This window comes from Moschus berezovskii, chromosome 21, assembly GCF_049115385.1.
Source record: "Moschus berezovskii isolate FMDL1 chromosome 21, NW_MosBer_1.0, whole genome shotgun sequence".
Lineage (NCBI taxonomy): Eukaryota > Metazoa > Chordata > Mammalia > Artiodactyla > Moschidae > Moschus > Moschus berezovskii.
This window is the reverse complement of record NC_142480.1, coordinates 2,056,011-2,069,806: the sequence shown is the minus strand read 5'-3', so window position 1 is coordinate 2,069,806 and position 13,796 is coordinate 2,056,011. Positions and strand designations below refer to the sequence as shown.

The window sequence follows — 13,796 nt, the reverse complement described above, 5'->3', positions numbered from 1 at the left end:
GCCCAGGAGGGAAGGGCCCAGGCGTGGTGCTGGCCGGCCGTGCTCGGCCAGCGCCTTCCTCAGGCCCCCTTCTGCCGCGTGCCCCCGCAGGGCCGCCCCGGGAGCGCCCCCTCCCCGCCGCCCGGGCCGCCCGCCGCCCCTCCAGCCCCGCGGCGCCGCCCCGGCCCCGGCCCCCCGCCCCCCCCGGCCCCCCCGGGCCCCGGCCCCGCCCCCCGCCCCGGCGGCGGGCAGGTGACGTCACGCGGCGCGCGGCATGATGGGGCGGCAGCGCCGAGCCGGGGGAGGGACGCGGAGACGCCATTTTCGGCGGCGCGAGCGGCGGAGCCGGAGCCGGCCGGGCGCGGAGCTGCAGCTGCGAGGAGCAGCGGCGGGAGACAGCGCGCGCGGGCTGCCGAGGATGCTGCGGGGCGGCCGCGCCCGCGCCCCTCGCTCGTGACCGCGGCGCCGCGCCTGAGGCGGTGAGGCGGCGGCCCCCGGCGGCCCCGGCTCCGCGCACGCGCCCGCGCCCTCCCGGTGCTGACAGCGCTAGCGCGCGGCCCCGTGGGAGCAGCACGGTGAGTCGGCGGCCGCGCCCGGGTCCCCCGCCGGCCGCGGTCCTCGGGCGGGCGTGTCCGCTGTGCCCCCGGTCCCGGCCGCGCCCAGGGCCGCGGCCCCTGCGGGTCCGGGCGCCGTCCGCTCGCCCGCCTCGCCCCGGGCCCCCCGCCCCGGGGCCCCCACCTCGGGCCCCTGGGGATTTTTCCCCGGGGCCCCCCATCTCGGCCCCGCACCTCGGGCTCTGCATCCCCGGCCCCGCACCTCGGCCCCGCACCTCGGGCTCTGCATCCCCGGCCCCGCACCTCGGGCCCCCCCGCAGCCCCGGCCCCGCAACCCTCCCCCCGGGGCCCCCCACCCCCCCCCCGGGCCCCCCATTCCCCCCCCCCCCCCCGGGCCCCCCCCCGGCCCCGCATCCCCCCCGGGCCCCGCAGCCCCGGCCCCGCATCTCGGGCCCCGCAGCCCCGGCCCGGGCACAGCCGGGGTCCCCCCCCGGGGGGGGGCCGGGGCGCGCGGGGAGGGGGCGGCCGGCTCGGCTGGCTTTGTCCGAGCCCGTCCCCTTCCTTCCGGCCTCCGCCCTCTCTCGCGGCACCGCCCTGGGCAGACGCGCCTGTCACGCTCTCGGGCGGGGGGCCGGCGGCTCGGAAGCGTGTGGGGTCCCTCCAGAGAGGCCTGCTGGACCCCGCCCGCCCGCGACTCCTTTCTTCCAGTGACAGACCCTCAATACCTCATCCACAGCGTTAGCCTAGGCTGGAGTTGCCCCTGCTTAAACCCCTGCCCTGGAATACGTACTCTGGTCACATTTGCTGCACTTCTTTCTCTAAAAACTGAAAAGATTTGTAGAGGCAGGCAGTTTTGAATTAAAGATTATGTATTGTTGCTCCTTTTTTTTTTTTTTTACCTTAAGCAGCATATTCAGAGTTTGCATATTAATTGTTTGATAAGTTCTTGGAAAAAAATGTTCTTCTTAAAGTGTGAGAGCAGAACATTTGTGATACACCATTTAAATTGCTGTGTGAAGCGGCAGTTGGTTCTTTGATTCTTTGCGTGAGTTAAATTTCTAGACTTCCTTTGTAGAGGATGACTAAGCCATTGATCAGAATAATTAGCTCAGTATATACATTGTAATAGTTCAGTGAATAGTTCCATTAGAAATTGGAACAGCGTCCTTAAATCTCACGATCTTATTATTTAGGATGACCCTCTTTCAGGGACTGGCAGCAAGACTTGTTAAGGTGGGAAATTTGATCCATTGTTCTGTTTCCTAGGTACTTCTAAGAGTACAGACATACTAAAAGCTAAAAATTCCAGATTGTGTGGGATTGCATGTGGGGGGAGGACCCTCTCTTAAGAGTCAGTTTCTCCGAGTCATCCAAGAATGCAGCCTCATGTTGCAGACGCGTCTGGCCACCCTGTGCTGTCGTGACATGACAGTGGGGTGGTCACCTCACTGTGTCCTGGCTCGGTCACCTAGCTGGGTAGTGTTTTGTAAGAGTACTGTCGACAGTGCACAGTGAAGAAAGACATGCGTGGGAATCGCCAGCAAGGTGGAGGGAGGGGAAGGCACTGAGGAGAGGCACAGAATACCTTAAATATTTCGTAGTAAGTAAAAGCTCAACTGCAGGTACTTAAATTTTACTTTTTTTTTTTTAATTATACTTTCTTCAGCATATTTCATAATGTTGAAAAATAAGTCGATGCATAGCTTTCCATGTAGGGCTATAAACTATCTCAGACTAGAATTCTATAAAAAGAAAACTGGAAATAGAAAAATGAGAAGTTAAATAAACTGTAGGATTCTTATGGAATGTAAATGAAGTATGGTAAAAAAGCAGAACTTTATTAACAAATGCATGATCAGTACAAAGGTGCTGGGAAGTTTAGATGTCAGCTTTGTGGCCTGGGATAAACGTGATTAGCCTGTTAAGATGTGCAGGCGCGGTCTTACACGTCCGCTGAGAACCGGCTGGGTGGCACGTGCTCTGCTGAGGAGTCGCTGTCCTCGGGGGCAGCTTGAGGTCTGGACCAGAGATGACAGTAAACGTGTGCTGAGTGCTCTGCGCGAGTCTGGCTGTGAGACTTGACAAGTGGGGCGGGCCTGGGAGTGGTGATGCTGCAGATTGGGAAGGGGCGAGGTGGAGGGTGAAAGCAGCAAAGGCAGCGTGTCCAGAGCGCTCGGGGCAATCCCGAGGACACAGCTTCAGAATTAGCAGGCAGGGCGAGAGGAGCCTGGGAGCAGAAGAAGAATTAGAGAGGGACTGCTAGGGAAGGGTGGGCTCGGGGAAGGGTGGGGCCCGGGGCTAGGTTCAGCCCGCCACTCCTCTCCCTGAGCTCTCGCAGTGTTCTGGAAGTGCCCTGGCCCATCTTTGCCCTCATCTTCGCGTTTTACCCTCGTTCAGGTATGTCCAGGCGCATCGGAGTCTGCTGTGCTGGGTATCAGTGTGTCCTCAGTTCCCCACGCACTCCTTGGCACTTCTCACTACTTGCAGTTCTCCCTCATTTTACTTATTATTGTTTTCTTTATTTTCTCTTGCCATACCACTTGGCTTTTGGGATCTTAGTTCCCTGAGCAGGGATTGAACTGGGCCCTTGGCAGTGAGAGCATGGAGTCCTGACCACTGGACCGCCAGGAAATTCCCTACTCAATTATTTTCTTATTTAGTTTTTTGTCTGTCTCCTCCACTTACATTCACAGTCTCCACGAGGGCACTGGTGTGTTTAGCGTCAGTCCTTGGCATAAACTGAAGGGATGCACTGAGGATCACTTCCTTGTCTTTCACTTGGGTGACTCACTGGCAGGTGATGCCCACCACGATGGGAAAAGTGGGAGGAGGAGGTGGTGAGCATGGGTTTGGGTCGGTTAAATCCACAGTGCTTATGGGTGGCCAGGCTGATTGGTGGTAGTCAGAGATCAGGTCTGGAACTCAAAACAAAGAGTTAGGCTGGAGATAAAGATTTGGGTGCATCTGACCTTTGGTAGTGATTACAGAGTACCCTAGGGTAGGGAAGCCCAGGGACACGGAGGAGGAGGAGGGCAGTATCCCGTTGGCTAAGAGGCAAAGGAAGATTTGGATGGAAAAGTATTGGATTTGGTTCTGGAGGGGCTATTAGTGACCTTTTCAAGTTTTCCTGAGACTATATTGCTTTCCAAGGCAGGAAGGCTATTTGAGAGATGATCTGTATTTTTCTCCCAAGGTGTTCTTGTGCCATTCTGTCCTGTAGCTTGCTGGCTAATATACTCTTAGATCAAAAATGAGCTATGATTTTGTATTTTACGTAGTTCTGAGAATATTTTTAAATTAGTTTTTATTTTTGACTGCTCCGGGCTCTCATTGCTGTGCGCGGGCTTTCTCTGGTTGTCACAAGTCAGGGCTGCTCCTGTTGCAGTGCCCGGGCTTCTGATTCAGTGGCTTCTCTTGTTGCAGAGCTTCGGGTCTAGGTTTTCCCCTCGGCATGTGGGGTCTTCTTGGAATACGGATTGAACCCACGTCCCCTGCATTGGCAGGCTGATTCTTAACCACTGGACCACCAGGGAAGTCCTGTGATTTTGTTTTTAACTGATTTTTGCAGGCAGACAAGAGCTTTTAAATATACTTGGCGTGTTGTGTTGTTGATCACTTAATAAAGCAGATGTAAGTGGCTATCAAAAGAACAAACAATTTAAGCTAAATGCATATGTAAGGTAGAAGTTATTTCCTTGGTTCTAAAATATCCCAGTTACCTCAGCTTTAACCTTGGATTGTTCCCTTTGATGGTATACTGTGGAAATCATGCTCCGCGTCTTTGAGGTTACTATACTGCTGCTGATAAAACTGGTAATGGTGACTGTATCACTGCGCTGGGTGAACTTGGTACAGTAATCACTTCCATCCTCTTGCTGGGGAAATTGAGGATTAGAGACATTTGATAAAGTTTCATCAACCAGAGGTTTATAGCTGTGAAGTCAGGCTTCTAACTTGTCTTTTTCTTGCGTGTTTCACGTTTTGAACCATGGATCACAGCGGTATTAAGCTCAGCCTTCCAGTTGCCTTCCCTGGGAAGTGCCTGCCCCGTTTCTTCCATTTCAGAAGCCCAGTGGTGCAGAGAGGTCATGGTCACTCCTTGGAGTTGCTGTCCAAGGTGTGGTGCTTCGGGTCACCACGCTGGTGTGTTTGTGCTCTTCACAGACGCTCACGCAGGCCGCGTGGTCAGTGAGAGCTGATTGAGTCTTCATTCTTATGGTGATTATCGTGTTGTTTTCTCTTAAATTCACTTACTCTGTTTAAAAATGACTTGTGTTATTGACCAAATGGGAAGACTGTGTTGATTTCTATATTTTTTAGACTGTGATTTAAAAAAAACCCAATTTACCATCTTAATCATTTTTAAATGATTTCAGTAGTCTTAAATACATTTGCATCATCGTCCAGTAAGCCTCTGGAACGTGTTCATCTTTTAAACTAAAACTCTGTATCCATTAGATGACTCCCTGTTTCCGCCGCCCCTCCGCCCACGGCACCTGCCATTCTCCTTCCTGTTTCTGTAGCTTTACCACCTTAGACGCGTCACATAGCCGAGTCGTGCAGGTTTTGCCCTTTTTGTGACTGGGTTGTTTCACTTGGCATAATGTCTTTAAGATTCTTCTATACTTTCTATCCTTTTTGACTAAAACGTCATTAAGTTCTAAAGCTTTTATGTGTGTGAAATTTATATTAGTGTTCTATTTTCCATGTAATAAATTACTGCAAATTTAGTAGCTTGAAACAATAACCTTTGTTGTCTCAGAGTCTCTGTGGGTGAGGGGTCCAGGCGTGGCTTGGCTGCAGCCTCTCTCCGAGCTCACGTGGCTGCCATCTTGTGCTGGGCTGTAGTTCTCTTCCAGAGTTCAGGGTGCTCTTGTAAACCCTTTTGGTTGTAGGACTGACGTCCTGGTTTTCTTGCCGACTGGCTGTCTCTTGCTGAGGGCTTGGCTCTCTTAGCTCCTGGAGGTGGCCTGCACTCCCCTGCCAGCGACACTGATTTTCTTCTGTAGCTCCAGATTAGTTCTGTCTATTCTGAAATATCATGTAAATAAGATTAAACAGTATGTACATTTTGCATCCAGCTTCTTTCCTAGCATAACCATTTAAAATTAAACAGTTGGAATAGCGTGTGTCAGTGGTTTGTCCCTTTCTGTTCCTGAGTAGTGTGTACAGATCTACCACGGTCTCACCATTTTCCTCCTGATGTGCATCTGGGGCAGGGAGCACTTATTCTTGTAAGGACTGTGGACGTACATTTTTTTTTTTTTGGCCAGGTCATGTGGGATCTTAGTTGCCTGAAACCTATGTCCCCTGCGGTGGAAGCTCTTAACCACTGTACTGCCAGGGAAGTCCCGCATTTTCATTTCTTTTGCATAAATATCGAGGAGTGGAATTGCTTATAGGATAGGTGTAAGATTGACCTTGAAGACACTGCCAGCTTTCCAAAGCGGTTGTGCGTTTTACAGTCTTCTCCAGCTTTTGGTGTTGTCTGCTTCATCATAGCAGCTGCTGGCAAGTGGCATCTTCTGATGGGTTTAGGGTGCGTTTCCCAGATGACTAATGATGGTGAGCACTTGTTAACATACTTGCCTTTTATATGCCTGCTGTTGTGAAGCGTCTGTTCATTTCTTCTGCCCATTTAAAAACAATTTTTTAAAAAATTATTGATTGTAGGAATTCTCTAGGTATTTGGATTTGTGTCTTTTGCCACATGTTGCAAATATTTTTTCTCAATCTGGGGCTTAACTGTTTTTCGCTTGTGCCTTTTTTAAAGAGTCTGCCTGCCATGCAGGAGACCCCGGTTCGATTTCTGGGTTGGGAAGATCCCCTGGAGAAGGGAAAGGCTACCCACTCAGGTATTCTGGCCTGGAGAATTCTATGGACTGTATAGTCAGTGGGGTTGCAAAGAGTTGGACATGACTGAGTGACTTTCACTTTCACTTTTTAATAATCAGTAGTTTTAAATTTTGATGAAGTCCACGTTATTGGGTTTTTTCCTCAAGATTCCTGCTTTCGTTTTTGTTTGAAAACCATTAAAAATGTGTGCTCTTTAGGGGAAACTTAGGATACAGAAAGATGTAAAGGTTTAAGTGAGTTGTCTATTTCTCTTTTCCCATTTTCTTTCTTTTGAGAACTCAAAGATTTTTAAAAATTCTTTTTTTTTTTAGTTAAGAAAGATTATTCCATATGTGTGTTATTGATTAACACTTAAGTACATAAACGTTTATTCTTATGGTATTACGCTAATAAGCTGACATTTTTCATTTTGAAATAAAAATGCTTTTTAAACCACAGAATGAATACTCTGTATTTATACTCGTTTGGCAGGTCACCCGTAATACACTCTCATGTATTCTCTTAGTCACACTGTCTGGTGAAGTGGTTTTTCCTTTTCACTTGCTCAACCAAGGACTTGCAGCAGAGACATCCGCCTTGTTTGGGCTCTCTCATCCTTGTTTTAGGAAAACACGTGTGCTCCTATATTTCATGTAGTCCCTTTCCCTGTAGTTTCTCATGCTTCAAATTTGCATCCAGGGAGATGGGTCTGTGGTCCCACGTCACGTTGAACAACCTCGGTGCGCTTTTGGCCCTGGCCTTGGAGCCCTGCGCTGGGAGAGGGAGGCGTGTCACCCGCTGGAGAGGGACCCGGCTGCCTTGTAAAATTCTTTCCACAGGTGGTGTGGTTGGTTATCGTAGAGTTAGAGCATCTCTGTACACAGAGGTGGCTGATTGCAAAACAGAAGCACACTCAGTCAGGTTCTGAGCCGGGCTGTGGGGATAAGAACCCAGAGCTCTGACTGCCTTCCTTTCTGATTTTACAGGGGCATTTATGGTAGACTCACCCGGGAGGAAAATACCTGCTTTTGTTTCATCCAGTGGCTTACAGCTTTGGATGGAGACACGTTCAGATTAGATGTGTCATTGTGGAGACTTCCATTTTAAAGCATTTCACTTCATAGGGTTTTCTGATTTTTAAGCCAGCAGGACTCATTCATTCAGTTCCTCCATGTGATTCTAGTCTCCATTCCGTTCCGTCGCTCCGTCGTGTCCGACTCTTTGCGACCCCGTGGACTGTAGCCTACCAGGCTTCTCTGTCCATGGGATTCTCCAGGCAAGAATACTGGAGTGGGTTACCATTTCCTTCTCCAGGGGATCTTCCCGACCCAGGGATCGAACCCGGGTCTCCCGCATTGGAGGCAGACGCTTTAACCTCTGAGCCACCAGGGAAGCCCGTGATTCTAGTTTAGCAGAGGAAATAAAAGGATTAGATAAAGTTAGGTTAGAGGAGATGCTGTGGTTCTAGTAGAAAAGTCTCGTTTCGGGAGCACTTCAGACTCGGGACCATACCTGTCAGTTACCTCTGTCTTTTCCTAGCCCAGAGGCAGTTTCCTGATAGAGTACCTCCTCCCATGAAGAGATTATGGTAGTTCTTCATGGGTAAAGGGTAGGCCATGTAGAGCTGGATAAAATGTGTTTATTGTTATAATGTGGTATTATATTTAGGAAACAAATTCACTATTGTAATACAAACCATGAAAGGGCGTGACATTTGCATTTTTAGCGGTGAATGTCATGGTGTGAAAAAGATTGAGACCCTGCAGGAGACGTTTTTGAATTTGCTTCAGTATGAACCTTACCTTTACTATATAAACTGAGAGTGAGACGCCTCCTCCCTGCTCATCCCCCCTGCCCCCAGCAAATCAAAACCAGCCATCCCCTGGAAATTCTTGAGTTACTGTCTACTTTTCAAGTAAGTCGTGTTCTCCCTGTGACTCCACACTGTATAATTTTCATTCTGAAACTTCAGAACCAAAAAGTACGTACATTTTTACTTCTGATATTACTATTGATTGCTTTTCTTTTCTTCTTGCAATAAGTAATGAATTATGTGTTAGACATTTAAAAATACCTTGAAAAGGGCTTTAGATTTTTATTGTTTATCAAAAGGGGGCAGAGGATAAAAAGATTGAGAAATGATGCTTTCTGTGACTCCCTGACAAAGCTAAAGTAGACTAGGTAGGTCTCAGAATGGGGTTTTGTGTTTTTGTTTTCTGTGCTTTGTATCATTTAATTAAAATTCTGGTTGTCGTCCTCGCCCTCCAGCCTTTGGCCACTACTAATCTGCTTTCCAGCTCCATGGACATTTCATGTAATGGAATTATGCAGCGTGAGGCCTTTTGTGTCTGACTCCCTTCAGTTAGCACAGGTTAGCTGTGTTGTAACATGTATCAGTGTTTTATTCCTTTTTATTGCCAAATAATATTCCACTGTTTGGTTACACCACACTCTGTTTGTCCATTCATTGGGTGAAGAACATTTGGGTTGTTTCCACACTTTTACTGTTATGATTAATGACGAATTTTTTGTTTACAAGTTCTACATTGTCCAGAGTTTTATTTTTTTGGACCATTCTGTGTAAGTTTTTACATAAATGTGTTTTCAGTTTTCTTGGTTATATGCCCAGGAGTGGAATTGATGGGTCATTCATGTATTAAATTTTTTAAATTTTATTGCTCTGTTGTGTTAGTTTCTGCTGTGCAGTGGAGTGCATCAACCACGTGCATGGGTTATCTGCTCTTTTTGTATCTGGCCTTCCCAGTTAGTCGCCACAGAGCACTGCGTGGGGCCCCTGAGCTCCGCAGCAGGCTCTCATTAGTTACCTATTTTATGTACAGTGTCGGGAGCGCATGCATGTCAACCCCAACCCCCCCCCACCCCCACGCTCCCCCTCTGGCGTCCCTGCATCTGTTTCCTGCCTCTCTGTGTCTGTCTCTCTTTTGCAAATAAGTCATTAATTTTTAAAGTTTTCACACTTGTATCGTTTTACCCACAAAACACTGTAATCTTGGGCTCCAGGGTACTGAATGTCTTAGTTTGTTCAGGCTGTTACAACAAAATACAATGAACTGGGTGGCTTGTAAACAAGAGGAATTTGTTTCTCACAATTCTGAGGACTGGCAGGTCCAAGGTCCTTGTGATTGGAGGTTAAGCACCTGGGGAGGGCCTGCTTTTGTTTCAGAGGCTCTCCCCGGGCATCACTGGGGAGGGGTGAGGGGGGCCTCTGGGGCCTCTTCTGTGAGAGCACTAGTCCTGCTCTTGAGGGCTCCCCCCAACCCTCAGGGCCTCCTGAAGGCACTTATGCCATCATGGTAAGGGCTGGATGTCAACATAGGATTTGGGGGAGCGCAGGTTTTTCCAGTGGTCATGTATAGATGTGAGAGTTGGACTCTGAAGAAAGCTGATCGCCGTAGAACTGATGCTCTTGAACTGTAGTGTTGGAGAAGACTCTTGAGAGTCCCTTGGACTGCAAGGAGATCCAACCAGTCCATTCCAAAGGAGATCAGTCCTGGGTGTTCATTGGAAGGACTGATGCTAAAGCTGAAACTCCAATACTTTGGCCAAAACTTCATGCGAAGAGTAGACTCACTGGAAAAGACTATGATGCTGGGAGGGATTGGGGGTGGGGGGAGACGGGGACGACAGAGAATGAGATGGCTGGATGGCATCACCTATTCGATGGACATGAGTTTGAGTGAACTCCGGGAGTTGGTGATGGACAGGGAGGCCTGGCGTGCTGTGATTCATGGGGTCACAAAGAATTGGACACGACTGAGCGACTGAGCTGAACTGAACTGAACTGAAACATTCAGATCGTGGGACTGAACTTCCCCGAATACCACTTGGGTTGTTTCTTCAGACCCGTTAGAGCCTCCCCGCGTCCTGCTTCTCCTCGCTCCCCTCCTCCCTCGCTCCCCTCCTCCCTCGCTCCCCTCCTCCCTCGCTCCCCCTGCATCAGGACCTGCCTGCCTCCTGTTCCTCCGGGCTTGTGGAGAGAGATGGGCCATGGGTCTGGCTGGCTGCCGGTTTCTCACTGGGTCAGCTCTTGGAAAGACATCTTAAATATGGTTTTCTGCTGTCAATCTTTGCAAGGCAAAGACTTCTATGTTTTTTCCTCCATCATATTTTTATTTCACTATGCTGTCTTCCACTGTGTTTATAGGAAGTTCATTTTGAGCTTGACAACTGTCAGAATAACTCATCTTTCTTTCTTGGCTGTAATTCACTCCACATACAGACCTGTTGCTCCCCCTCACCCCATTTTCTTTTTTTAAAAGTTGAGATATAAGTTCATAATAAGATAAAATTAACCATTTTAAAGGGTATAATTCAGGGATGAAAGTGTGTATGTGGACTTCCCTGATGGCTCAGAAGTTGAAGGGTCTGCTTCCAATGCGGGAGACCCGGGTTCGATCCCAGGGTCGGGAAGATCCCCTGGAGAAGGAAATGGTAGCCCACTCCAGTATTCTTGCCTGGAGAATCCCATGGACGGAGAAGCCTGGTAGGCTACAGTCCACGGGGTCGCAAAGAGTCAGATACGACTGAGCGACTTCACTTATTCTTTATATACTTGGGCAAATGCTACCACCACTAATCTAAACCTTCACGTTCCTTCTGGAGTGCTTGGGTGTCTTTGTTTTGTTTATTTTTTAACTTTCTTTACCTTGAGCTTTTTAAACCCCTTCCTAGTGGAATTTCACTTCATAAAACCTCGGGAGGTGAGGTGACCAAGGTGGTGCTCTTTCCATCTCTGGCTTTTGCTTTGTTTTTATCAATTTTTGAGAGGGGGGAGTTTGTGGTGAAAGTTATCAGACTATTGGAAATTGTATTGCCTGTTAATTGGTAGGATATTCGATTGTGTGTGCATAATCTCATTGTCTGTGGTCCAAAGGAGGAGAGCGTGAATACATGATCCGGTGATAGGGAAACAAGATTGTCGCGTGAAAAGTGATCATCTGGTAAGACAGAGCCTCCAGTCTGTGTGATCTAGAGTGGTCTTCAAAGGTTGGCTTTAGACTTTGGTCTTATGAGATATGCAGTGTGTTCACTGTTTCTGTTGTTGTCTCAGCGTTAGATTGGCCCATTTTTACTGCGGCAGAAGTGTCGAACCCTTTCTGTGTGAGGTCTTAAGAAGTTCCACTGCCTGTGGCTCCAGGCAGTCCAGTTAGGTATGACTGTTTCCTGAGTGTTGAGCCACAGCAGCACGGCAGTCTGGTGCTGGAGCAAAGGCGCACCTGAGCAGCGCGGGCAGGCTTGGATTCGGTTCCTGTCGGATAGTGTGAGCTTGACTCCCATCAACGGTCTGTCTCCTCCATGGTGAATCGGAATTACAGTGTCAGTCAACTCAACTACCTACTGGCTGTTGATTGTTTTTGTTCTTTTAAAACATCACACGTGTTAAAATGTTCAAAAATGAAATTGCTTCGTTGATGTCAGTTCTTAAAACACATATTGCGTATTTACTTTTTGGTTTTATTTTTATCACAGCTGTACGTGTACTTTTTTGTATGCTTTGCATATTGATTTTAAAAACTATCGTTTTCCTTTAGAGTTGTTCTCGGTTCCCTTAAAGTAGCAAAGGTGGTGCAGCGCATCCCTGCGGGTGAAGGGTCCCTGCTGGGACCTGTGAGCTGGGTTCCCAGGGTGGACCTGCCGTATCTGCTGCCTTTGGCACAACCAAGGAATCAGCAGCGGCACATAATTGCTAAACAAACCCCACAGTTTATTTGGGTTTTGCTAGTTTTCTTCTTTCTCTGTCCCAGGACCCCATCCAGGGCATCATATCGCATTGAGTTTAGCTATCATTTTTCCTGGTCTTTGACAGTTTTGAGTGGTGAGTGCATGCATGCTAAGTTGCTTCAGTCGTGTCTGACTCTGCAACACTATGGGCTGTAGCTTTCTGCTCCTCTGTTCATGGAATTCTCCAGGCAAGAATACTGGAGTGGGCTGCCATACCCTCCTCCAGGGCATCTTCCCGACCCCAGGATCAAACCTGCGTCTCCTCTGTCTCCTGTGTTGGCAGGTGGGTTCTTTACCACTAGCGCCATTTAGGAAGCCCTTTGAGCAGTACTGGTCAGTATTTTATAGAATACCCCTCAATTTGTATTTGTCTGGTATATTTCTCATGGTTAGATTGGGTTTATGGGTTTTGGGAGGAAGACCACTGGGCCCAGGAGTCTAAACCATTCTGTCAAACAAACGAAGATTCCTTGGACTAATGGCTAATTGTAAGGCTAGGGTAGGGAGAATACAGGATGGGCCTGGAACACCTTGTGGTGCCAGAAAGGGCTTGAAAAACAAAAGGGTGGGCATGTCGGGGGCGCAGACGCAGTGGAGAGCGCTGCCGTGGCCCGAGCTGGGGCAGCCTGAGCAACACAGGAAACAGTGTGGTGTCCTTAATGGTCAGTGTTCTTCAGTGGCAGCCCACATAGAATGCACTTTCCTAGTGGCCCAGTGCTAAAGAATCTGCCTGCAGTGCAGGAAACTGGGTTGGAAAGATCCCCTGAAGAAGGAAATGGCAGCCCACTCCAGTATTCTTGCCTGGAGAATGACGCGGACAGAGGAGTCTCCAGTCCATGGCGTCAAAAAGAGTCAGATGTGACTCAACAGCTAAACAACAACAAAAGCACAAAACAGACTCCCACAGTGGCGCTGGCATAAACGGTGAATGAGTGAGGAGAGAGCCCTCTCCCGGACCGGAGAGCTTCGCAGGGCCTCCACGGTCTCTGGGAGAGTTCTCAGTGCTTCTCAGACCCCTGAGCCTGGGCTGCCCCAGTGACTTGCTGGCGAGTGGGGAGGTGACCTGCAGTGGGGGGGGCCCACACCGACGGCCAAGACTGACACGGCTCAGGCGGGCAGCGATGTGAGGAGGATGGTACAGCTCCGTTTTCAAACAGTCTGAAAGCTTTGTCACATTGGATTTTTGTCACTCAGTCTTCTTTCCCTCTCCCCAGAAGTAACTGTCTTCACTTGTTTTAAGTGAAATGATGGTTTTTCTATGATGACCACCGTTTCTAAATAACATGCTTATATTGCTGTCTGATGGTTTTTCAGTTTTGACTTCCTGCTGCAGATGTTTGGAACTTGCCTGTTCTCTCGCCCCTCCTAACTACAAAGGTGCGTCCTTTGCATCACCACAACCTCCCTGTAGAATTACACTTTAACTCGTTAGGTCAGTCTTTACCGTTGGTATCTTTATCACTGTGGCAGTGCCGTAGCTGAGCCATGCAACAGACTGCTTACTCTTCTCTCTCCAGCCTCTGCTTCCTTCAGAGTTAGTGCTTACTTTCATCTCCTCTACATCAGTGCCGACGAGCCCCGGGGTCCTGAGCGCGGCCCCTGTGTTGGTGCAGGGCTGCCTTCCCGGTGCTCGTGCGCTCCCCGAGCGGAGCCCCTGCGCCCTCCTCTGCGCTGTGCTCTCTGCTT

General features: G+C 49.2%; 1 protein-coding gene across 17 annotated transcripts in view; it reads left to right on the top strand.

The window, feature by feature from the left end:
* The first annotated feature begins 267 nt into the window (after positions 1–267).
* KLC1 (kinesin light chain 1) overlaps positions 268–13,796 on the top strand; it is a 62,916-nt gene continuing 49,387 nt past the window's right edge. For 10 of the 17 annotated variants that reach the window (XR_008684881.2, XR_008684880.2, XR_008684878.2 and 7 more), the window contains exon 1: positions 270–554. The gene's annotated coding sequence lies outside the window, so the exon portion shown is untranslated. Of the gene's footprint in view, positions 555–13,796 lie in introns of all 17 variants that reach the window. The other 7 variants (XR_008684882.2, XM_055418628.2, XM_055418623.2 and 4 more) reach the window with 3 other exon arrangements.